At 39.6% G+C, this 26,853-nt stretch overlaps 1 protein-coding gene across 3 annotated transcripts in view; it reads left to right on the plus strand.

The window, feature by feature from the left end:
* Positions 1-26,853, plus strand: part of LOC101701652 (spermatogenesis-associated protein 31A1) — a 343,100-nt gene that overhangs the window by 41,969 nt on the left and 274,278 nt on the right. The window contains exon 1 of one of the 3 annotated variants that reach the window (XM_087186533.1): positions 2,545-2,998. The exons of the other annotated variants lie outside the window; for them this stretch is intronic. The gene's annotated coding sequence lies outside the window, so the exon portion shown is untranslated. Of the gene's footprint in view, positions 1-2,544; positions 2,999-26,853 lie in introns of those variants that run through there. 3 annotated transcript variants of the gene reach the window in all.

Raw genomic sequence — 26,853 nt, forward strand, 5'->3', positions numbered from 1 at the left:
TCACCATATTTAGTGTGACAGAAACAATTAAAGATATGGATTTGTCCCAACAGCATGCCTTCTAAATGGAAGGCAAGTATTGCATTAGGTGTTCAGCCAAAGAAATACCATCAGTTCCAATGTTGAGGAAAAAGCAGTTGTGCTGGACACTTGAGAGATGTGGTGGTGTGAAATCTGGCTTTTTCCCTAAGAGCTCTTCCAGGATAATTTCTATTTATTTACTTATTTTCCCCCTAGTACCAGGAATCAAACTCAGGACCTTGCGCTTGCCAGCCAGGCACTGGCACCACTGAGCTACATCCTCAGTTTATTTACTTATTTTTGAAAATAGATAATTATATAGTTTTCATGAAGATGATTGTATTGGTTGGAAGGCAACAAAGTTTCAGGTAAATAACACGAATACCTTGAATGGAGATAGAAAAAGATATAAATTGCTACATCCAGACAGGTATATGGGGCTAAAGGTACAGCAGCAATCTCCAGGTGAGAGGGAAAAGTATCCTTCATCTCCTATGGGGTGTCCTGCTGCTGATGGCACTACCTGTTAATAGAAGGAACTCTTCAGGGTCTTTAAGAATTTTTGTATGCCTTTTTTTCCAGTGGTTTTTACCTCTTAATCACTTTCAGCTGTTCTGGAGACTTTAGTTATGTTTCTAATGTTCACCAGCTGCAGACTAACTCCTGACCACCCCAGCAAATTCTTGAATGCTTGTTGTGAGAAGAGGTGAATTGGAGATCAATTGCCCAGGGCTGTTTTTCTAGGTGTACTAACCTTCCAGCAGCCCCAGGCTTCCTGAAACTATGCCCAATGTAATATGTGGATAATGCACAACATTTATATGTGCAAGAGCACAGTGATAATGCATTCCCTTTCAATAGTAATTTTTTATTTTAAACAATTTTTGTTTATCAAATACAAATTCATTGCAATATTATTCTCTTGTTTGTTTTAGGCTGTGTGCCTTGTTTGTTTTTTGTATGTTGGCTATTTACCTTCAATTTTGTGTCACTTTGTTTCTTCCTTAAATTTCTGGTCAGATGGTGATATGTTCCTTTTGCCTTTTACCAGTTACTCTTTATAAGGGAAAGCTTTTAAAAATTGTAGGCTAAAGGGACTTGGGAGATAAAGATAGGTAGATGTATGTATTCAGTCTGACATTTTGATCTAAACTTCATCTTTGTCTTTGGCTTTGATGTTTTTGGCATCTAGACTCCCAGTTTTCCTTTCCCACACAGACTTTGGCTTGAGTTTCCTTTGATATTTCTCCCTGCTTTTTACTATTTTTGGTAGAAATCTCACACTAGCTACCATCTCAGAACTTAAATTTCTGCTTTTGGTATTGTGTCTAACATTGTTACTGATCTCCCAGTTCCCCAGAATTGGGGAGAGGATCTGGGCATGGCCTCCTTCCTGTTCTACCCTCAGAGCCAGGCTGTGGTGGCAGCTGCCCTTGGGTCCACTTTCCCTTCCTCTTGGCTCCAGTGACATGGTTTCCTTTCAGAACCATGCACTGAAATCTGTGCCCAGTTTTGCTTCACATCCTTTTACATGTTTTCCTCTTTGTCTAGAGCAGCCCCTTCCATACACTCCCACATTTACTTATTGATTAGTCATTTTTGTCTCAGTTCCAATACCACTTCTGCAAAATATTCTTCCTTGACTCCTCACATAACCTAGGCCTCAGAGTGTCATTGCCTTTTCTTCATGGCACTCGTTAGAATTTATAGTTATACTCACCTGTATTGTTATTCAATTAATGCATTTGTTTCTGAGTCAGGGAGACTCACAATCATATCCCAAGGATCATGTCTATTTTACTCATTGTATTTTCAAATTACTAGCATAGTGCCTATATGAATTGTTCAATGAATACATGCCAGTTAGTGTTCCGTAATGTTTGGATGTAGACATTGGAATAATGAATGAGACTGATATTTTATTCTTTTTGTATTATAGAACAAATATTTATAGCATAGAACATACACATAGCTATATATCTATAGCATAGAATGACAACATATTTATAACATAGAAACTAGATGGCGACAATTTTAGTAGACACCAACATAAATTTCTTGAAGTATATATTTTTCCTAGTAATATTTTATTTAATAAACCTCAACTCACCTATATGTCAGCAAATCACTGTTTATAAGAACCCTATGATGACGTATTTTGTTTTCATTTCCTAGCTTCACATATAAGGTCAGTGTATTCTTTAGGTACCAAGCATATGGCTATATTAAGTCAACTAATATTGATACAATAGATTCTATAAATTTGAATTCAACTATATTTTCATTATATTATATATAGAAGAGAGTATGTTCTCTATGTAATAAGTACAATGTAGTACACAGAGTGCATTTAATTGTCAAATAATTCTATAATTCTAAAAATTTTATGGTATTTTTATTAGGTTCATTAATTAAAAACAAATTAATTCTGTTCTAATTTAAGCAACAATAGATATGAAGTAAATCACATTATTAGGATTACTATGCATCCTATTTTTCAGTACAGTCTTGTTTTACCCTTGAAGTTATTAATGGAATTCCTTTCACTTTCAAATATGCTTCAGTTCAAATGATAAAGTATAGGTCACAACACAAAGGACCACTGAGGGAGTTGGAGAAACAGATTAAGCTTCCAGGAATAATACCCCGAGGCACACCACAGAACTGGGCCAATGAGGAGCTGTCACCACCACTGACTCCAGGACCCCTCCTCAGATTTGTCCTGAGGAGTAGGCTGCCAGTCATTGCCACTGACTCCAAAACATATGTTTCAGCCCTGAGACAAAAGGAAGCTACTGTCACTGCCTATGTCTCTGGTGCCATTCCTATCATCAGAAAATGAATTCCCTAAGCAGACCCCATTTTTCTACATAGCAAACACTAATTTTGTTTTTGCTTGGTCTATTTTTAAAAAGATCTGTAAAAATGTAGTTTTTGGAATTCCAACTCAAGAAAACAAGACAAAGTAAAAATCAAGGTAAGTCTTTAAAATATTTTGAGCAGTCACAAAAGATATTTATTACAGTCTACTCCCGGTGTGGACATACATCCATTTTCCAAAGTTAAAAATAGCACCAAAAACTATGTTCCCATTTAACAAGGTGACCTCCTCCTTTACATAAATTAATAAATAAATAAATTAATTAATAAATACATTCACCCTCTCCCCAAGCAAGAAGATTCTACAAATCTTATTTAGAAAAAAATGGTCTGATCTATGGAGTGATGATTATGTTTCTCCAATTCCGCCCTGACATTTTGTGATATGCAAACTAAATTACAAGATAAATGCCATTAAGCATATTAAATAAGTGAGGGCAAAATAAAAAGTCAATTGTGTTTTCTGCAAATGGTCTTTGGTTGATGTTTATAACTTTCTTCATTAACCCTTCTGCATTATTTTTATTTTCAAATCAGTGTTGACTCAGTTAATTTGTTAATGTGGAGTAACTCAAACTTTCATTCTATGGGATTTGAATCTCTAATAGCTCTGGCTGTATGAAGGAGCTCCAGGCTTCCATCAGCATTCATGAGTGAACATGTTAGTGCCAAGAAGCATGCTATAAAAATGGTAGTATTATAAATTATATTCTTCTGTTGTTCACATGGTTTCAGAAGTTGTGAAGTAAAAAAATTTAGTGAGGTGCCAAGGCTTGAAACCAGGGCCTCATGCACGCTAGGCAAGTGATATTCCACCGAGCTATACCCATACCCCACAGGTAAAATTGTTATCAGTGGGCACTGAGGAAATACTGAGAAGTACCATTCTCATTTTCATTTCTCACTTCCAAAGCTCATGTGTTCTGGATATGAAAAGAAAAAACACCATGTATTGCTTGCTAATTTATAGCATATACTGTATTCTATTGGAAAGCATCCCAATTTTAAAGAATATCTCTCAATGGGTACCATAACTACTGCTTCTGGTTAGAAATCTCAGTGCCTCCTATATGCATCAGTCCAATATCCTAATCATTTTGCTAGAAAATAATATTCATGAAAAAAAAAGAAAATAATATTCATGGTCAGAAGCAATGTTACATGATTCACAGTGACATTTGGTAAGTCCACAGATGGTGTTCCTGGCAGAAACTTAGTTGACTAGGTAACAAATCCATGTCAAGAATGTGTCAGTTGCAGAGAGAACAGATTCCAAGTCTGTATGTTGGAAGAGGCCCTGCATAATTAACCTCCCATCAGGTGGCTAGCTATTCCTTTTGGGATTTGGGACATATGACAAGACTCATGTTTGTCCACTGCTACCTTAAAATTGTGTACTCAGAAGAGAGAGGAAGGCTAAGTCCAAGCATAAACCCTTTCTAGAATGATGATCACTTTTTGCATGAGACCCTACACAATAATTATTGGAGTGACTGTGAAAAGGGATTAAACCTTCAGACAGGTCATCTTGTCCAGTTTTCTACTGAAAGCTGTCCACAGTGTCTTTTTTATTATTCATGAGACTCAGATATTCTCAAACTTTATGTTTAGGCTGAGAGATTTTTGCTCCAATCCTTATTATCATCAGTCTTGTAATCTTATAGCTCTAAAGTCCTTGGCTTGCTAAAATTATTGACTATTTATTGCCCATAAATTAATGTAGATAAATGTATCAGGAAATGTACTATTTAAAGGTCTCCCTGTTGGGGATATTTATTTTTCTACACTCACCCTCAGGCCACTTCTGAGTAGGGTTTTCATGCTGCAGCAGCCCACCTCTGAAAGTGGAGTGATTGAAAGCGGTATTAAAAAGAAAAATAATACTATCGGATGTAGGCATAGAAGAACACTTCTATAATACAAAGGTAAGTATAGGATATTTCTCAGTATTGCATGGACAGTGGAGCCAAGAGTCAGTTAAGCTGGAATATTTTTCTTCTCAATCAGCAGGTCATAACTTCTTAACAAAGCTAGAATTGTGGCTAGAGAGCAATAGCAGCATGGCAGGAATAGATGCCACCTGCTCTTACAACCTGTGTTTTCAGGACCTGCTTTGAGCCTGTCCATATATAAGTAATTTTCAAAGGACTGATGGAATGTTGCAAGAATATCAGATTGTCTAGGTCAGTAAATTACATAACTCATGGTTTTTGGCAGGTTAATTTCCATACTCACATGGTGTAGCACACATTCAGTCACTACCAGAATCCAGTTTCAAGCCTAGGGTTTCTGCTGTGGTTGCTGACTGAAAAAGATATGGTTCTGTAAAACTTGAGAGCACATGCTATGGCCTAGATCTGTTACAGTGTCCTCTATTGCTTTATGCCACATGCAAAACTGGAAGACTTTCAGGTGACTTGTTCAGTTATTTGGAGAAGCATAGCCAAATGTCATATGCTTTCTCCAAAATACTAAAAAATTGAGCAGGCATCATTTCCTGGTGACAGGGAATCCATGGTACAACATTGTTCTTTTGTGTTGGAGGAGATATTTGGAGAAACTGAAACCACTGACCTTCCGGAAGTTTCATCAAAGTGACATTACTGTATTTTTCATGTCTCCTACCTTTTGCTATGTGTGTATTTTGTGAAAGTATGTAAGGTATGTACTCTTCCTGTGTAGAGGTGTATTAGAATAATATCAGTTTATAAACCACTGTGCTGTTTTGGGGATTAAATTATGGCAGAGACAAAGAGTTCATACTGTTCTTCAGCAGGGAAGCCAGTGAAGTGTTCCTCTGACCCAGCCAGATGAAAAACAAATAGTACCTGGCGTTCTTTAGTGAAATAGAGAAGAACGAATCAGATCAATAGCTATCTCCCAAAGCTGGAGTTATGTTCTCTTAAATGGCAATATCCTTGTGATGTGATGTTTGATGTATGTATGATATGGCAACCTGATTAAACTTAAAAAAGTCCATTGTCATTGGGCAAGACCTATCCCTCTTCTGCAAGGCCAGGTGGATAAATTAGATAACATGATAGTAATCATGAGCTATGCTTCTTTTAAGTCTTTAATGTGGTACTAGTCTCTGTGATTACCTCAAGTATATGGTAATGATTTTGATTAAACATTTGGGAGGAAAGATAGCTCCAGGGTCTTACATTTCTACCATAATAACTTTTAATCTGAGGCCCAGTGTCTAATGTGGTGATTTGGGCAGTTTTTGAGTGTATCTATTCAAACTCTATTTTGAAAACAGAAAATATCAACAAGGTGGTTTTCTGGGAGCACTGGGCCCACTCTGAAACGAAGTCTTCAAAACTCACTTATCACTCAGCTTCCATTAGCTCCCACTGCAGCTAGTGAACCATAGTAACTGTCGAGGTTCCCAGGGATCAACTGTAGCTCAGAGGCAATGTTCAGTAATCCCCAGACAGTGTTTTCCTTGTTTTCACAGTATACAGTCATCCTTACAAAATGGCTGCATATCTCATTGGCAAAAGTCAGAGAAAGATTTATATACCACTTACATGCAAGGTTTTCCCTCAAGGGTTTTCTGGATCTCCCACATCATTGATGAGCTTTGTGGTCTGTGAACTGACTCAAGCCTTGGAGTTTGTTATTAGATTTTGATTATCATGTCTTGTTCTTCAGAACTAGAGACTTTTATTTTTTTGTTACTGTTTGCTTTTGGTTCTTTTAATAACAAAAACAATCATAGTAGTGAAGTAGAATAGAAAAAAAGACAAAGTAGAAAGGGAAAAATCATAAATTTAAAATTGTACTTTTAAGAAAAACTGCAGCTTTAGGACACATAATTTACCTATGTAACTTTTTCCTTTCCAGGAAACTCACTTGAAAAAAGATTCCTAAGGGTCTTAAAGACACAATAATCCTGGGCCTGTCCTTTTCACCTATAAATTATGCTCCTTCCCACAGAAAGTAGGCAGTATATTTCAGCTTCAAACATGTAAATGGTTTGCATTCTAACACAGCCCACCAGATGGATAACCTGACAGGCAGTAGCCGTACACATTCTGGATATCCCATCTTAAGGATACCCCTAAGACCACATAAAATCCTCAACCCCTGACCATAAAGTACCTCTGTCTTGAGGCCCTGAACTCTATTCTCTCTCTGAGTGTGTACTATTTAAATTCTGCCTGATAAACCTCTTTGTGTCTTTCACTGACACATCTTGAAAATTCTTTTTCTCTGGTAGAAGTTGGTGAACCTACAGTCTATGGCAGTCTGCCTCAGGTGTGAGGCGAGTAGAGTTTCCCCTTCTCCTCTTTGAGGAGCCTCCTCAGACACCATCCAGTGTCAGCAGGTTTACCCTCTTTTGCATTGGCAATCCCATGGTGAGTTAGCACCTTCAGAGATGAATCATATGATTATTGTGCTGGTCTCACTGCATATTATGGTAGTAACTTCCTCCTTGTCTCTTGAAGCTAAGAACTGCTACTCAACCCTTGTCAACCTACAGCCTACTCATCAAAGATCCCATTTCCACGCAGTCTCCCTTGTCTACAGAGAATAGCACTTTTCAGAGACTTTGGCTTTCTTCTCACCAATGTGTTTTTCAATGGTGTGGTAAAAAGAATTTCTTCTGTGCTCTTTTGGTTTCCATAATTTGTGTGCGCATGTGTGCGTGCGTGTGTGTGTGTGTGTGTGTGTGTGTGTTTGTTTCAGAGAGAGCACATATGCAAGTACATGTATGTGTATCTTTATGCAAATGATTTCAAATTATAACTATTCACCAACATTCTTATTTATCCCAAATCTGTGTATTTCTCCTTCTAGATAATATTAAATATTTTTTACGTCTTCATTTATGGAAAACCGACATTGAATCCAGGTTTCAGTGAACTAACTTAGCAAGACTTTATACACTAACTATATGACCTAACGTATTGACTCCAGAATTTGTAATAAAAGCATTCCCTTCAATAACAGTCCAGTCTAAATTTAGATTCCTCCTTTACTAGCTTAAGCACTGTTTCAGTTACTAATGTATAAGAATCTACCCAAACTCAGTGCCATAGTAAAATAAAATCGTTAAGCTCATGGATTTTGAGAGTGAGGTATTCGAAAAGGGTATAAAGTGGTCAGCTTGTTTTTCTTCCATGATGTTTGGGCCTCAGCTGACTGGTGCAGAATGGGGTGATGAGTGAAAGTATATTCACTTACCTGTCTGAAACCGATACTGGCTGATGCTGGGACCTCAGCTGAAGCTCTGAGCTAGGAGCCCTACTTATGGCCTTTTCATGTGGTTGCCTGAACTTCCACACAGCAATGTGGTTGGAGTCTAAAGGTGAACCTCTAGAAGAAAGGCAGGTGGAAACTGTGTTATCTTTTATGACCCTCACTCAAAGCCAGCCCCAAGCCCACTCTGAAGAGGTAGCAATAAGAAACCTTGAGTCTTGAAGAGAGGAGTATAAAAGAGGAGCATATGTGATGGAAGATATTGTTCTACCTTCACTGAAAAATACTGTTTAGGACCTGCTCTTCAAATAATTCTGACTTATATTCCCCAGATCTTTGCTGATACATTTTATAATATTTTGCTTGTGTATGTACATGCACATTGTATGTATGTGTATGTGTGAACTTTCTCCTTCATGTTTTGATTTGGAATAGGCTTCTGGAAATTTTTCATTATAGGCCTCTAGGCAGTGGGAACTTTCATAGTGGGGGCTTGAGGAGAAGCTTATTTCCCTTGTAAGATAATTGCCCCATCTAGGTCATTACATGAAATTCAAGAAAGGCAGGAATCACCTCTTCAGGCATATCAGGAAGGGCTGCTTCAGCTAGCCTGGGAAAGCTCAGTAGAATTTAGGAGTTTGGAGTCCTATGAATCATCAGACTCGTCCCACTCTAATTACTGGCTGAAAAGTAATTAGAGAAGTGATGAGACAGTGAAATAAACTCAACGACCTATAGGGTAGCACTGTGTGTTATGATTTCCATTGTAACAGTCCTGTGGCCACATAAGGGAAGGTGTTCTCTTTAGGTTACCTAATGGTTCTACAACTTGACCCAAATGGTGAAACATTAAACTTGTCTGTTTTAGTCAGAGTTCTGTTCTTCTGAGGGTGGAGGTAGGGAGGGAGGGAAATTTTAAAGGAGTTGACTCATGAAATTGTAAGCCTGGCAAGCCTGAAGCCTATAGGGTGGTCATAGGCTGGATACTAAGATAAGAGTTGATGTTACACCTCTGAAGAAAATCTACGGATAGAATTACTTCTCCCAGTGAGACCAGTCTTTCTCTCTAAAAATCTACAGCTAATTGAATGCCACCCATCTTTATTATTCAAAGTCAACTAATCTAAATGTTAATCTCATCTAAAAACACTTTCCCAGCAACTTTCAGACTCACTTTTGAGCAAATATGGGTACTGTCGCCTAGCGAAGTTGACGCATAAAATTAATCATCACACTTACCATTTTCCTTAACAATTAGATACATCTAATCTAGTCTGCAGTCTTTTTTTCCCCCACCTGTTCTCCCATTTGCATGTAACCACAATTACTTTGTCCTTGAAAGGTTTGCCTGAATCGGCTCCTCATTCCATGTGACCAAGTGATAATCTAAGTAGCTCTCTTTCCACTGCTGCCATGGTCTAGCCTGCTGGCTTTTAACTTCACCACATCAAATTGGTATTTCCTGAAATCTCTGTTGCTTACTATCATATTCTCTGAACTGAAGAACTAGCTAAATGGGAGTTGGCACTGTGGCTACTGGCTCCAGACCATACAGCAGAACTGGCCTGAAGAGAAAACTCCTGCTTTCCCAGCCTATGAGTGGAGGTATGAAAATGCACTGCTTATGCTTATGGTACATCTGTGGAAGAATGGAGTAGGAACAGTTTACTTCTTATTATTCTAGTTCAAGGGATTAGTCATCGTAGAGTTTTGAGTACCTAATTTCAAAATGGTGGCCGCAGTGCAGTGCTGACACTTCCAGATAATTAGGTAAGAATCTGCGCATTGCCTTGCTCTTCAGAGCTTTTAATTAAAAGTAACCACTACAAGTACTTTTTCAAGGAATGAAATGCTCTAGGTTGAGGTAGGAAGGATTCTGCAAGAGTTCCAGTGATTCCGTCTCCCAGAGTACATACCTTGGGTGGGAACTGTGACTGTGGTGGAATCACAGCCCATGATGCTGTGGACTCCCATGATGAGGTTACTAACTGGCTGACCTTGAATTCATCAGAGAGGAGCTGGTCCTGGTGAGCTTGGCCTGATCAAGTGAGCTCTTCAGAAGAAGGTGAAGCATAAGTGAAATGCTCTCCTGCTGGCTTGATAACAAGCACAGTGCTAAGTCATGAGAGCAGGAGGGTACTTGGCTAGAACCTCAGGTGATTCTGAAGAGTTAAGAGTTCCCCCTGATCAAGAGCTACATGAAAATGAGGACTTCAGTCCTCCACCACAAGGAGCTGAATTTTTCCTAAAAGTCTGAGGGAGCTTGAAACAAGCCTGCAAGCTGGAAATGAGAACATGGCTTGTCTGTCACCCTGATTTCAGCTATGAGCTCATAACTCAGTACTGTATGCCCTACCAGACTTGTGAGCTACAGAAGGTGCAAAGTAATAAATGGGTATTGTTTATGTCACTAAAGTTTGTGGTAATTTATTATTCATCAATAGAAAATAAATATAAATATATTAGGATTAATTAGTGAAATAATTATTAGTGGTATAAACATGTCTGTTCAAATCTCTGTACTTTGTATATGCATTGGGGATAGAGACTCCTGGAGACATGGCAATAAGACTCAGCAATACTTTCATGAGTCCACTGAATGCATCTCTTGTTCAAGTACAGAATTCTTGTGCTCTGACCTGTGATTTAAAGAATTTAAACTCAAGTTTTGGGGTCAAAAACCTGCCTCCAACCTACCAGATCTACTACAGAACTTGGTCTATTAGCACATTTTAAATAGTAGCTTTTTTTTGGTGCTGGGGATCGAACTCATGACCTTGCGCTTCCGAGGCAGGCACAGTGCCACTGAGCTAAATCCCCAGCCCATGGTAGCTATTTTTTTTATCTTATCATTTGTATCATTTTATCTATACATTTTGTCAAATGTGTAGAGAAAAAACATCTCACTTTTATTGATATCTTCATACTTTTTTCAATGCTACAATTTAGAGGTTCCTTTTGCTTCCATTATTAAAGCTAAAATACATTTCCCTGAGTGAGCAGTATTATATACAGTATACACATTTTTGAGCACATGAATTCTTCGTGTAAAACAAAAATAAAAACACTTTAGAGATTTCTTATCAACCTCCAAAGGGGAAAAATATCATAGCGCATGTCTTCTATGTCCAAATTAATTTTACTGAAATAAATGGAGAATAGATGGTAGCATTAATGTTTTTCCCTTCTTATTTGTTTTATTAGTGCTGTACATGAGGTTCACATCCATCTCAGGGAGTCGGCACATATATATGACCCAGCTTGATTCCCTTTTCCCCTTCCCTCCCCACTCACCTCCTTCCCTCCATCTCTAAATCCCCTGCCCCCATGTTTTTCCCTTTTTAGTAACTGAATCATAATTTTGAATGATTGATTTTATTCCCCAACACATGATTTGATTTCAAACATTGTTTGAAAATGTCTAATGGCTGGGTAACAGAATGTTTATGTCTTGTAAACCTACCCCAATTTTTAAGCTTCAAGATGTTGAAAACTTTTATGTCCTCTCCTACTCTTTTATCTAATCACCTAGAAGTTAGAAAATGTATTTGCCAGTAAGACAAAAGAGAAATTTAAGAAAATCGGTGTTTTATTTTCTCCATCTTACATGATACCTGAAGCTAGGCATTTCTGGGTTGGTTTGGTAACCAAGCTCCTTGGCTTTCATTCTACCACCCTCTGCGAGTTTTTATTATCCAGGAGCCTGAGCTCATTGTGCTGTATCTGGCATCGTGTCCACTTTGTGAGGAAGGAAAAAGAGAAGGGGAAAGGAAAACATTTGTTAGCTGAGTCTCTACTGCTTCCAAAGAAGTTTCCTAAAAGTCCCACTTAATGACATTAATTGTATCTCATTGGTCAGAACACATGGCTCTGTCTATCTGCAGTGGTAGATTCTAAGAAATTTAGTTATGTGTTTCTTTTTGTTTGTTAATCACTTTACTGTCCCAAAGTGGAAGTCAGTGAAGATGGAGAAAATTAGAAAGTTTTGCCATATATAGTGTAAAAGAAGAGGAGCTATAAAGGCTCTTCAGTTTTCTGTTGACAAGCAAGATATTTTAAAATTTCAGTGGTTGAATTGAATATTGTGAAACAATGTGACAATGGAACACAATAATATTACTGTGACACAAAACAGTTATAAAAATTTAAGAAGTAATCAAATAAAACAAGGAATTATAAATAAATTCCATTAAAAGAGCTCTCCAGGGCCGGGTATTCAGCTCAGTGGCGCCATCCTTGCCTGTCTTGCAAGCCCAAGGTCTGAGTTCAATCTCCGGTACCGGAAAAAAAAAAAAAAAAATACCCTGACTGAAAGGGCTCTCCAGTAAATACAATAATCAAAACCCAATAAGCCTTTTGTGAGTTCTTTGTTCACTGTTGATTTGCTTTAAGTACTGGTTTTAAAAGATAAGTATTTAAGTACTTATTTTTCTAAAACAAAGATCAATAGTAACACTCCAATTCTTTTGGGCATTTATATGGCAATAAACAAAATGTTCTAAGGAAAAAAATAACTGTGGAGTTAGAATAAAGAGATGACAAACACGATACACATTTCTGAAACTGAGATATGTTCTATAAAACATGAAGATACTCATTTTCCTGAACAAGAAGGGAAAAGATGATTCACTTGAGAATAACCTCACTTTTAGGAACAAACTCAGTTTAGTCAGGTGGTTTTTGCCTCCTGAGGATGATAGGTTTAGCTCCAGTGGATTACAGTTTTCAGTGGGAGGCTACTAAAGAGTGAGAATGTTAGTCCTCACAATCTATCAACAACTGTCATTCAGCATACTGTTAACAGAAAATAGGTACAAGATGGCATTTTCATACTACCAAAATATGGTTAGTGTACTAACCAGCATATAAAATATATTTGTGGCTTTGCTTTCCTTGTCTAGCAGAATGGTAAAATCATTATACCTACCCCATAGAGTTGTAAGACTTAGAAAAGTTAATATGTGAAAGTCATATTGAATGTTGTTTGCTACAAAGTAAATGCTGTGATACTTCACTATTGTTTGTTATTTAAGCAAATTAGAAAATAAGGTTAATAACATCCATTCTTTGGATGCAGTTAGTGTGAGGTTGTCAAACTTTAATTTATTCTTCCTGGTGAGCATGAAGAATGATGGTTTGAAATTAAAGTTCTGCCTCCCAGTGTTTTTGTTGGTGATGAAAAGATCATTTCATTTTCATTCACTTGTGGCCTCAGCAAGACCTTGGAGAAGACTAAGGAAAAGAGTTGCACTCACTAAGTCGATAGCATTAAGCGCTCATTACCTGGGCCCTCTATTTCCTCTACTTCTTTGTAAAGCTTCTTTTATCCTCGATGGTTATGAGTTTTCTGCTTTATGTTTCAAGACTGTAAATTACCTGATAAATCTATTAAAGAGAAAGAAACCTTTGCTTCCAGAAATTGCTTTGTGCTGTTGAGCTTCAGGCCAAGTTGATGCTGCTATTGAAGTAGAAGTTAACAGATCATTGGACAACATTATCTTAACAGAGGAAAAATTACTAACTGCTGTAAACAAAGCAACTACAAAAAGACATACAGTAAAATGTCAGCTATCATAATATGATCACTATGTTGAAAACTGTACAAGTTCTGACAAAAACATCTGTAGGAAAGTTGAAGAAAGCCCCAGTTAGTGCCCTGGGTCCAAGTCCCAGCTCTGCTTCTTACTGATTGTGTCTCCTACAGAGAATTTGGCATGTGTGAAAATGGTCACTGTATTTGACAGGGATTTACCCAAGTTTCTTTAACAAACAGTGCCTAAAATACATGGACTTAAGCAAAGTAGATGCTTATTTCTTTCTCTGCAGAAGTCTAGAAATAGCTATTTAAAATTTAAAATGAATTTAAAATGCCTGAGTCTGTTCTAGCCACTCATAGCCAGTAGAGAGGAAGTAAAGAATCAAGCACACACCCTGAATTTTTTTATAAGAAAGCCTGAGGAAAATAGCACATCCTACTTTCACACACCCCATTGGCCAGCACTTAATCATGTGACCCTCTTTAGCAGGAGTGATTAAAATAGTGGTCTTTAGCTAAGTAGCCATGTGGCCAACTCAAATTCTATCACTATGCAGGGAAAGGACGAATATTGAAAGACAACTAGCAAGATTCCTTATCTGCTTTATTCACCTCACAGAGTTCAGGAGGTGATAAAGTCATAACATGGTAAAAAATGCACAAGACTGATTTTAATCCTGTTTTTACAGTGCCACAAATATGCTATGTTAGTAGTCCACTGAGCCTGGCTGTGGTGGGCAGGAAGGCACAGAAGGCAGTGGAGGGTTGGGCTAAAGGGCTCTATAACTCCTCCACATAATCGTGTAAATTGTATTGTTTTTCTAGGGGTTGGAAAAATTTTACAGATTAAATTGCTTTAGGAAAATGAACTTTTGTTTTTTTGAGGGAGTGTGTGTGTGTGTCTGTACACATGTATGTACACTTGGGCCTTTGTATGTTTACAAGTCACCCAGAGATGAGCAAGAGCAGAGACAGAGGGTAAGGAGTTACAGCTGTCCCTTATGTTTGCAGTAACCTGAAAAAGATATGAAACACTGGAGCCTCTCCCAAACATTGCCATCGTCTCCATGAGCTCCCTAATGTTGGTGATATTCTGAGATACTGTTAAGCATTATTTACCCCATGGGTTGTTCTGACGTGTATGCATGTGAATATGTGTGACAGAAAAAGAGCAGAGTGGTCCCAAGTAAATAACCTAATGATGCATCTCAAGCTCCTAGAACATCAAGAACAATTCACATCTGAAACTAATAGAAGGAAAGAAATTATAAAGATCAGAGTGGAAATTAATGCAGTGGATACTAAATAAAACAATATAAATGATCCATGAATCAAAGAATTGGTTCTATGAAAGGATGGGAAGGAGATCTGAAGATGGTGGAAAATGAGAGGAAGACAAAGAAGAAGGGGAAGTAAAAATGTTCAAGATGCATTGTGTATATGCACCAGTTCCCCCACAATGAGTGTGTTTACCACATCTACATAAAAAAGGACAAAATGTGTGTGTGTGTGTGTGTGTACATGTGGGTAAATACATTTAATCTATGAGTTTATTTACTTCTAAGTGAAGGTTTATGGAGGGGCTTTTTGAAGATTTCAAGACACAGAAGGAAGTCTAGGAACTAGAGTTAGTCTATGAGGACATTTCTGTCACAGATTTAAAATTCTTTCACGTGGTGTGGTGTTGCATGCCTGTGATCCTAGCATTTAGGAAGCTGAGGCAGGAGGATCACTGTGAATTCAAGGCCAGCCTGGGCTACATAGTGAGTTCAAGGCCGGCCTGAAATACACAGTGAGACCTTGTTCAAAAAAATTTTTTTTCTTTAGATTCTGGAAATAATAAAATTCAGCATCTAGTTGTACGTATATTCCCTGTAATTGTCCTCCAGTCTTCATTAGTCTGTTTATATTGTAGCCTTATGTTAATAACATGCAGAGAATTAAGGAATGATGTGATGTTGAGATGCCTAGTGTCTTCTGTGACCCTGTCCTTTGAGGCCAACATCACCAATAACAGCATTGAGAGTGGTCTTACTGTTCTCCAACCAGCCAAAAAGCAAACAGGGGCCAGGCAGAGTCAACTTTATTTGGAATCAAGTTTAATGAGGACACAGGTTATAGCCAGATGGTCTCTGGAATGGAAATGAGACAGGCCCCAGATTTTGAAAGTTACATATTTAAATATTTATTTTTCCTAAAACAAATGGAGCAAGGGAATCTCATAAGTGGGGACAGGACTCAAGCCATTTCATGTAAATATTAGGGGAAAAGGTGATGCCAGCAGAGGGGAGAGTAGGCCCAGGGAGCAGAAACCTGGGCTACAGAACCACTAAACAAGTCGTGATGTGTCTTTCTGGAGCAGTGAAGTGTGTGATGTGGGTATGATCCAGGAGTCAGTTTGCACTGGGAGGTTAGTACACTTTGGGAAAAAATCAAGGGCCTGGAGGAGACTGTTTGCAATAGGTAACATGGGCATGCCTGAGCAGGCCCGGATAGCCGAGCTGGGGTCTACAAGGGAGTAGACATCACATTTTGAAGCCTGCCTCCCACTGAACCAAGTCAATCAGGGAACTAGAGAGCAGCCCACCTTCAAAACCTTCTAACCTTAAAAAATGAATGAACCTATGTGTTTGCCTGAAGCTTTTCCTTTAGGCCAGACAACTGATATTCCTTGATTATAGAAAAGAAAGAAAATCTTTCTGACAAGACTTAGACCTTCTCTGGCTTCACAGATGATGAACATAGGTCTACTCTGCCTTTCCTGCATGAGGTCATCTACAGCTCCTCTCAAAGAGCAAGTGTTTCCCAGACTTCCCTGGTTGCAAGAGTTACCCAGGTTTCATACCAAGCTGATCAGAACTGCAGAGAAAGGAAATGTAAGAATTTGCATCTTTAATAAGGGCTCCTGTTAATGCTTTTGACCTTGGGCATTTGGAAAATATGATGTTCTCTAAGGACAGTGGTAAAGCTTAACTCTAGGATGGTTCTATGTGCAGTAAATGAGTGGAATTGAATGAACTTTGAATAAGATATAGGAAGAGACTGGAATCCAGGCAGAAATACAGTTAAACAGAGAGGAGAAACATAGAAGTTGAAAGAAGGGCCGAACCAAGTTAGTAGATTTCTAAATTTTTTTCTTTTTCTTTTCTTTTTCTTTTTTTTTTTTTTTGGCACCGGGGATCCAGCTCGGGTCCTTCCACTTGTGAGGCAGTTTTTTTCACTTAGTATTTTACTTTCTAGGCCTGTCCTGTAAAATGATCATGTCACCTTATCTTCAGGATTCTGTTGAGTATCTCAGGCTACTCTGAGTTGAAGGACCCCCTCCAACTCATCACAGTCTCTTTTTCATCCAAAGCAGATCTGCTGCTTGGACTTGTTTTGCTTATTGGTTTCTGTATGAAGCTTCATTTAGGTACAATATTCCATACTTTTTTTTTCTTTTTGCAAAGCTGCATTAAATTTCTGAAGTCTTACAGCTCTAGGATACTGAAAGTCCCTGCAGCAGCAATGCCAACCACACAGATCATTAGCACAGAAAAGAGCACCAGGGGCCTTAGGTCACAGGCCACATTTTGAGCCTCGTTTTTTAATATTGACTCCTGCTGTTCCAGCCTGCTGGCTTCCTTGTTGTAGGCTGACATTTAAACAGAGAAGAAGTAATTGTGGCATCTCCATAAATACAGCAACTCAAGTCAAAGGGAAAAAAAATCAACCCCAAATGTTGTTTTTCATTTGGTAGGAAAAATGATAACTGGTTCATTGCCTGAATTTCCTTCCTTTTCACAAGTTGTTTTGGTATCAGGTAGCTATGGTCAAACATAAGGCCTGTCCAGTGACCTGGCATAAGACCAGCTGTTCATTCAAAAGCAGGTGTAGCCAACAAACTGGGTGCCTGTAGGAGAGCCTGCCAGGAGTTTAGAGATGGTACTTTCCCTATTTGGTTGCTGCACACCCACTACATCTTCAGGAACAATCATCTGTTTACAAAGGAGTATAACCTTTGCCTTGTTACAACCTAGGGGAACAGCCTGCTCTGGATGTATGTGGCAGGACTTGGGTTCAAGTTCAGCTCAATGTTTACTGTGCACTTTGGACAAATCACCTCTCTTATCTTAAGTGGGGGATAATAATATCTGCTTTGCCTTACTGCTGCAAGGATTAAATCAGATAAGGTAGGGGAAAGCATTTTGTAAATAGCACAGTCTTACAAATGTAAAGGTGCTTTTATCATAATGAATAATGGCACCATATTCAAGCAAACAACATTAGGAAAAAACACTATTATATTCACAAGCCATACAAATCTTTTCATATATAATCAGACAATATGTATTTATTGACATACCCATTCATTCATTTATTCATTCACTCAGTAGTTCCTGCTGGTAGAGCATTAGTCCCTGGGGGAAATAAAAAATAAGTGAAGAGAAGATGGTTAGATAAAAAATACATTTAGGGTTTGGTGATTAGGAGTCCAGTGTTTATTGAGCCAGTACTATGTTTGAGGAAATAGGTTCCTTCATAGGAGAGCACAGAGTGGTAAGACCCTGGTTCTCCAGTGCAGGAGCTCATAGTCACAGAAGGAGGGAACAGTGCAGTAAGTCTGATCACCCCAGAGGGAGGGCATCCAGAGTTGGCTCCAACTTGACAAACCATAATGACTGCATAGAGACTTGATCTCTCAAGGCCACTTTCCAAGATGGTCACCACTGTCTCCATTTCCCATTTGACTGCACTAAATCACGACTTGCCTGATTGCTCCAGCATCTCCCAAATGCTCTGAGTGAATTTCACAGTGCGTGGGCAGTGCCCATTTGCCCTTCAGAACAGAATGACTAGACTCATAGACCACTAGACTTGCAGGCTAGCAGAGAGATGGCTCTGAGAGTCTCCCAAACATGATGCTAGAGGAAAAGACTTTTCAAATAAAAAAGTTGGTGTGCTGTTATTAAATATGTTCATTTACATCACAGAAGAAAATGCAAATGATTTAGCATGTGCGTGTATGGTTAAATTGGGAAAATACACAAAATGGAATAGCTTTAAGCAGCAGAAATGCGTGGATCTGGGCTGCCTGCTGTAGAGTTCACAGAGCTGCTGCACGCCCTCGGGCTCCCATGTTTCTCACTACTTCATGCTGCACCGGGGATGGCCTTCTATGCACAGCTCATTTAGGTCCATGCTCATGGTTAATTCCAAACTTGCTTCTCTTGCTTTTATTAAGCATAACCCTCCCCCCACCTTCCTCTTCATCTGGATGACTCTTAGGTCAGAGGAGAACATTGCATGTATTTTGCAACCCGAAGAGACCAAGCAAGGATAAAGGGCAGGGTTTCCTTCTTGGGGAAGAAGCTTGTGCTAGGGCCTTCCCCTCAGGTCTCAGTAAGATGCTCCTTGACCTACTCTGAGTTTCCTTGTGCCTTTGACGTTTAATAGTCCCAAGGACTCTGACTAAGGAAGCTACCTTGTGTATCTTTTTCCTCTTAGAAAGACTTGCAGTGCTATGTAGCATTGCAGTGTGGGCCTCGTGGTCTGGTACAAGTAGACTCTTCAGAGAGCAGCTGCACCCTCTTCCCCAGTCTTGTGGGAGGTGAACTCCTGCTCTGGACTCTTGTCCAGGCCTATGTGATACCTGTGCCTTTGTTTCAGTGCTTTGAAATCTGATTTATTCACTTAGCTAGCTATTTTTTTCTCAGTTTTAGATGAGATATATATATATATTTCCTTTACTATTCTTTAACTCTATAACATTAGCATAATATACAAACTACTCTCTTTAAGATACTTTTTTTTTCAATAAGCAAGTCAGTAAACTTGAGGAATATGTTTAGGTCATGCATTTCTTCTAATTAAACACCATCACAAATTAAAGTCAGTCGACTTGTGGAATATGTTTAGGTCATGCATTTCTTCTAATTAAACACCATCACAAATTAGTAATCATAATAAATCTCATAGTTCTAAGGCCAGAATTATCCTGAAACACCATAGCCACCCCTGTCCCCAGCATACTAATAATAACAACTAACATTTGCCTCTAAAGCATAGAGGTTTAAAAAATGCTTTTCTAGAAATCATCCATCTCATTCTCCATACCATTGTCAGTGTTTTATAGATAGAAAATGAAGGCTTAGAGAGGACATAAATATGTCCAGGGTAGCTCAGAAGATGCCAGGATTTGAAGCCAACTTTCTTGCTGTAGGACCACAGGTACTGTCCACCACATGGTTCATGTTTTTCTCCGAGAGTCATGGGATCTGGCCAAGACTGTGTGGTAGGAAATCCACAGGAGCAGGCATGGAGGGAGCATGATTTGATCATCATTCTGCTGCTTATAATTGTGTGACCCTGAGCCAATCTCTAACCCATCTTTTCTGAGAGCAAGAGCTTGAGCAAGACTAGCATTTGTCAGCAGCCATGGATGCATGCAGGTGTCAGAGTCGCTGCACATGCCTGACTCTGATTTCCTGGAGGTGAAGACTGACCTTTGGCTCAACAATCATGCTTTAATTGCAATTTTAAATTCCTGAGTTCATCAAAATAGCATCTTAGTTCAAATGTTTCGAGAGTGAACTCAAAATATACTGTAGGAAGAACCTACTGGGCAAAACCAACCAAAAGATGTTGAAAAATCAGTTTTGCAACTTTTACCCCTCACCCACATTGGCAAAGAACAAGACTAAAGTTGAAGAGGCCAAGAACAACTGCAACTGAAATATTTTTAGATCTTTTGAGAGAGTTGTCAGTGTGCTGTTAGTACCCTTTACCATGCCAGGGGTTGCTTTTCCCTTACTCATGGAAAGGGCTTTAGGGACACCACTTGGAGAACTTGCTTTGTGTCCCCTACAGTTTGAAGGGAACCAGTGGACCAGTCTCTAACAGCATCCGGAGAGCTCAGAGTGAGGGCTGAGCATGTGGAGTGAGGGACTGTGCTTTAGGAAGTGACTTCCTCGGTGAATGAAAGGCCAAAGATGTGTGCTTCTGTGACCCAAAGCAGCCTCAATAGGAGAAAAAACGGGCTTTGAGTGGCCTTAGATTCTACCTCAGAGAGCCACCCAGGAGACTGAGAAGAGCTCAGTAGAAAAAAGCAGGAAGTTGTGGTGAATGGCAGACTCAGTAGTCCCCATTCCGAAGATGTTTACTTATGAATGTCACAAGAGCAACAGATGCAAGTCTGTAGAAGTGAGAAGTTCTGCCAAGAACCCCATGAAAGGGTCAACTTTCTAGACTTCTCAGGCCCAGAGAGTGCCAGTGTGATCCCTCACAGCTGCATCCATAAGACTGTTCTTCTCCTTCACCTCCCTTCTTTCTCCTGACCTTTCAATTCTACAACTGTCTTCACTAACTAGTGGAGGTAAAACAGGTAGAAGCCGGTAGTAAGCTAAAGAATAGACCAGCCCAAAGCCCATTTCCCATTTCTGGAGCCCAGCCCAAAGCAGTCCTAACTGGAGATAGGAGCAGAGTCTGCTTTGTTTTGTTGCTGTTGTCATTTGTCTTTGAGACAGGATTTTCGATACATAGTCTAGGCTGGCCTCAAACTGGTGATCCTTGCTGTCTCAGCCTCCTGAATGCTGTGATCACAGGCAGGCACTACCATGCCCAACCAAAGCATGTGCTTTGAACAAGTGCAGTTTACACTCCTGAACTTATCGGACTACTAACTGAGCTGAGACTGAAGTACAGGACTTTTTTTTCCCTTTTTTAGATCCAAGAGAAACAAGAAAGGGGTTGCAATAAACTACTTCCAAAGAAAGGGCACACGGCCTCAAAGAATGACTATCCTTATATATCCTGGGTCCTGAATATTGAGGATAATGGTCACATCTATGCATTAAATGTGTGCATATGTATATGTATATCCATGTAAACAAACAAAATTTTTCTTTGTTTCATTTAAGTTGATTTGACAAATGTTTCTCCAAACCGCTAAAACTCAGTGATGTAGAAAGTCACTTCAGGAACTGGCATCAAAGCCAGTCATTGCAGAATGGAAAAAGCGGCACAGTGCTCCTCCCTTCCCCTCCCTTCACTGCCACATACCCATTTAGACCTTAAGGTACGCAGCTGAAGGAACTGAAGTTGTTTCCTTGTTCACAGAGCAAAGGCAGAACTTAGATCTAGGCGCCCCCCATCTGCCCATCCTCCCCTCAGACAATGATAAAACTTACGGTTGGATTTGGAGCAGACTAGAACAGGAAATAAAGAGACTGAATGGAGGAGGTAGCAAAAATGAGGCTAAGGAACAGAAGAGGAAAGAAGAAGCGGAGGGAAATGTTATTGAGGGCACAGAGCAGACTTCATGTCAGAGGAGGAAAGGGAAATAGTGGCCGCAGAGAAAGAGCCCTGCCGCTTGTTCTTTTACTGGCCGGCCACTCTGTGCCATTCGTTCTCCCACTCCCCACTTGAAGGAGGCCTCACACAATCACAAACCTCCTGTCTTCTGGCTTTGTGCCTGTGGCCCCTGTCAGTGTCTGCCCTCCCTCGCTTGGACCCTGGCTTCCCCCTGGATGTCCACCCAATGGCCCCTGGAGTCTTACTTGTTCCTCACCCAGCTGGACTGTGTGGCACAGGGCTGCCAGCAGCCACAGGCTGTGGCTTGGGCTTTTATTGTATGGATTTATTTATTGCCAAGTTATTTAAAACAATTTTATATTAAAGCATATTATGATGTGGAATGCTAAATTCATATAAACATTAAACCCATCAAGAGAGTTGCCCTCAATGTGGAGTTTTCAGCTGTGCAGATTTAGTTCACTCAGATACTCAGGGTTATTTGTTTGCATGCTCTGCTTTTAGAGGTGTTTTCCTGGAAATGCTTGAGGGAATTGGGCCTAATTTGTTTCTTTTTTCAGAAGCATCTCTAGTGGACAATAAATTAGCAAAAAAGTATTCAAAGCCAAAGAAATGACATTTTAATGGCAGAAATGAAGGCAGTTTAATGGGAGGTGGAAGAGATTGTCTGGTAGGTGTGTGGAGTGACTCTAATTTCATGTATTCTACCAACTGACTGAGCCAGCTCTGTTTATAAATCTCTATGTGGGCCAGGTGATTATAATAAGAAGCACTCAATGAGTGTTTATTAGACCAACATTTCCCAAAATATGTATCATGGACTGCTTGTCCCATAAAAGCCTTGGCAAAGGAGGCAGATAAGGTAGAATATGGTTTAACCCCTTCTTGCAGATTTACAAGGTAAAGACTCTGAGAAATCATGCAGCAACAACACAACAACACAGCAACAGCAACAACTACACCACACAGTTTGTCTGTCTGACTGTTATACAGTATAATAGGCTCCTTTTTTGGTAACTCTCCTTTTAATAACTTTGCCTCAGAATTAGTGTTTGGGGGAACATACCGAGGGCACTTTCATACTAGATAATGTTATGGATCAGACGTTACCAGTCCTTTCATCATCCAGGACCCTATTTGTTGTTTCTTCATTTTATCTCCTGGTCCTTAAATTTGGCTGATGAGACCAACCTGGTCTCATCAGCAGGTCCACTGTGCTGTGGATAGTCAGTTTGCAGGCTACCAGCTGGTACTGGTCCAGGAAAGTTTCCTCTGAGGAGTGTGTATGCTATTATCAACAGCCAATCACTTTTGAGCAACATGAGCTACTTAGCTGCCAGACTGAATTTATGTAATTCTAGCCCAAAGCAGAGAAGTACTGTGTTATAATTAACCAGTGTAAATAGGTACACGGTACCAGTGCAATTGTCTTTGGAGGCTTAAAAATAGCCCCAGGATATTTTTCTAACTTTACAAATTTCAAAGAATACAAGTATTATAGGTAAAGAAGAACTAAAATACACCACTGCTATTATTGTGCTTATATAACATACCTTGTTTTTATATTCAAGATTCTATTAATCTAAAGATGAAGTCATATGGTATAACCCCCCAAGATCACAAAAATGCTAATATATTACAAAAAAAGTAGGAAAATTATAAAGCATCAACAAACCCTTTGCACTTTAAGCAGAAACTTTTATTTCAGGTTAAGGATTTCAGAAGAATCACATGCATGAATTATGTTTTACAGATGACAAAGCACTTTTATGGTAATTATCTCAATTGTAGCAATCGGGATCTTGTCATCAAGATACAATCTCATCATTGAAGAATGCCACATTATATAATTTTTAGGATTTTTTTTTTTAGCAGATGTTAGAAACCTAACATAAACTAATTTATGCAATAGGACAATTTATTGGAAGGATACAAGATATACTAGTATTTTGTTTTTCATACAATACCAGGAAGCAGTGAATAACCAAGATACAGGAAGAGTAGAGAGGCAGCTGGGTCAGGATTTCTTAGAGCCAAGGACTTGAAGGTTGTCAGGATTCTTCTCAATCCTGTGTTGCTCTCTGAATGTTAGTTTTAGTCTCTCAGGTCAGTGATTCTCTCCATTTAGTAAAAGACATGCTTACTAGAAACACTTGAGGTTTACATCCAACTGTGAGCCACTGGAGAGATAGATTATTTTAGCTCTCCCTTCTTCCTAAGCCCACGCACCGCCAAGAAGGGCTGGGGCCCAGCTTAGGTCCAGTGCTGCTCTGTAGCTGAACTCACAGCTGCCAGGGAGCAGGGCCCTGATTGCCTGTGTATGGTGGCTCCTGTAGCAAAGATGGAGGTGAGAGTGGGGGCAGGAGGAAATAGGAAAAGTTTTGCTAGACTGATAATTTTGTAGGTGTGTACTCCGTATTCTGCATTAGGATATACATACTATGCACACATATTATCCTCTGCCTGTCAGCAGAGCACTCAAGTCCACAGTAATTGAATTCATGCTTATTTGTATCAAGAGAATGATCATGCATTTCCCACTGGAAACTCCATGGGTCATTATCTTCAGGGAGGCCAAATCTTCCCCAGCTCACAACAAAAAGAACATAAGCCAACATCCATTCAGGCCTGGGCTGAATTCACATCACAGAGATTTGCTCTTGAGCTTCTGTTTTAAGGGTGAGGATGGTTAGGAGAGAACTATGAGGAAATAACTCACGACCTGAAGAAAAAGAAGGCATTCGGTGCCTAGGCAATTTCCTTGTATGAAAATTGACAATGAGATAAGGCTGAGAGTTTGGGCTGGACTTTATACTCCAACTGCCTCATCTGTTCCCTCCTTCAGAATATCTGTCTGCAGATGTCTCAACCCCTCCTCCAGGAGGAAGGAATTTGAAGGAGGAATTGTTGGTTCCTGGCAGGTATAGGGTATATCAGGCCTTAACTTGTGCTGTTTGAATTTTCTTATTTCCATTTATTTAATATTATTCTTGGAATCAAGGACATATTTCAGACCTTAATAGAATAAAGACTAATCTCCCCTGAGTAGGAAGGAATTCTACCAGTAAACTCCATTTGGATGCTTCCTTTGCTCTCTGGCCTGCTAGCTTGCTTTATACGTTTTAACTTCCTCCAGTTACCTGTCCCGTTCTCCCTACCACCTCCAACCTGTGAATCTTGTTTCTCTGGAGAATCTTAATTCAGAACTTATTCCTACAATCAAACGTTGTACAGAGATTGCCCTGTTACAGCATTCATGGAGGCTATTACTGTACATAACCCTGTATTTGAAGAGTGTAACAGAAGAGAAGAAATTAATTTCCCAAGTATCAGTGATTGTTTATCAATTGAATGTCTTTGCTAGTTAGGTCTTCCAACTCAACAATGCAAACTTTGGATTTGTAGGGGTGGGGTGAAAGGGGGCTCTAGATGAAAAGGGCACCATGTAGGAGAAGCATGTACGGGCCTGCAGAGAAGCAAGGAGGGATGTGGAAGTTGGTGAGTACCCAGGAAATATGAAGAAAATTATAAAATATTGCACTGGAAAAGGCTTGTGTGACCTTGATTGCCAGGTGAAAGAATTAGGCCTTCTGTGTGTCAGCAAACAGAAGCCCATGAGTTCTGAATGAGTGAGTAAAATATTAATAGAGGAAGAAGCTGGCAATATAACGGCATGGTTTGGAAGGAACAGATTGGGAGAAAGGAATTCAGTTTGAAAGTTGGGGTAATTATCTCCATATTAATTCCTTTATTCTTTTATTCACTGAACATGCATTAAGCCCCCATTAGTCCCAGACACTGTGCAGCTTACAGAGACATAAAATGGAAGCTGTACCTTTGAAGAGAGTTCACCATTGTACGGGAGATGTGTGCAGGGAAAGAAATGTAAGAAAATGCTCATGCAATATTACCCAGCTGTTGGAACTCAGATGAGATTTTGATACAGAACTGAGAGTTCAGATTTCTGCAGAACACCTAATCAAATTTTACCCCTATATTTGTATCCTGGTCCTGTATCCGCTCAAAATAACAGATGACAAAGATCCAATTTGAAGTAGGAAAAATCATTTCAACAATTATGAACCTTATATTTATAAGCTCCCTGCCTTTGGTTTCTGAGGCTGGAAACATTTGCTCCCCAGGCTAACCAAGGTCAGGCTCAGGGCTGAGAGAGCACCCTTAGCCTAGCAAACTCAGTGTTGCTCACTCTGAGAATGGGCTGTCTGAGCATAAGAGATTGGACTTGGACCTATGGCCAGAGCATGGTATTTTCTTATCTTTATTCTCTACAAAGCTCATGTTTGTTCTTCCTTCACAAAAGCCAAGCCTAAGGCACTCTGCTTAAGGAACTGTTCCTCTTTGGACAGCTGTGTGTGCCCTATAAACACTCTCCCTGGGAGCACTAGGAGTATGCACAGCTCTGAGGACTGACTGGACTGCCGTCTGCAGCCAGGGCTAGGAGCTAAGTCCCACCCTGGAGTGCCATGGTTCAGTGAAGCCTGGGAGAGGTTTTCATTTTGGTCACTCATTCACCCAGAAAGGCTCAGCACTATCTCACAGCCTCATTTCTGGGCAATCAAACAACCTGATTGCACTTTACAGCTTGGTAAATGATATACTCTAAGGGCTCATAAAAATTAATCCAGACACATGCTATAAAGCTGACCCCATGAAGTAACAAGCAGAGACCTCCTTTTGCGTGGGTCCAGAATGGGCCATGCAGTGTGTGGGACATAACATGGCACTAAGGAGAGACTGTTGGCACTAAGGAGTCCCTGTTGGAGCCAGCCATTCTCAGCTTCCCTGGTAAGGGCTCTCCAACTCCTTCCGTGGACACAAAACACTTAGCTGTCATGCAAGTGGGGGAAGCTGGCTTTGAAGAGTCTTCTGAAGTGTTCTCCAAAGTGACCCTTCCT

This window comes from Heterocephalus glaber, unplaced genomic scaffold (genome assembly GCF_053883595.1).
Source record: "Heterocephalus glaber isolate CG9 unplaced genomic scaffold, H.glaber_assembly_v1.0 deba00001504, whole genome shotgun sequence".
In the NCBI taxonomy this organism is placed as follows: domain Eukaryota; kingdom Metazoa; phylum Chordata; class Mammalia; order Rodentia; family Bathyergidae; genus Heterocephalus; species Heterocephalus glaber.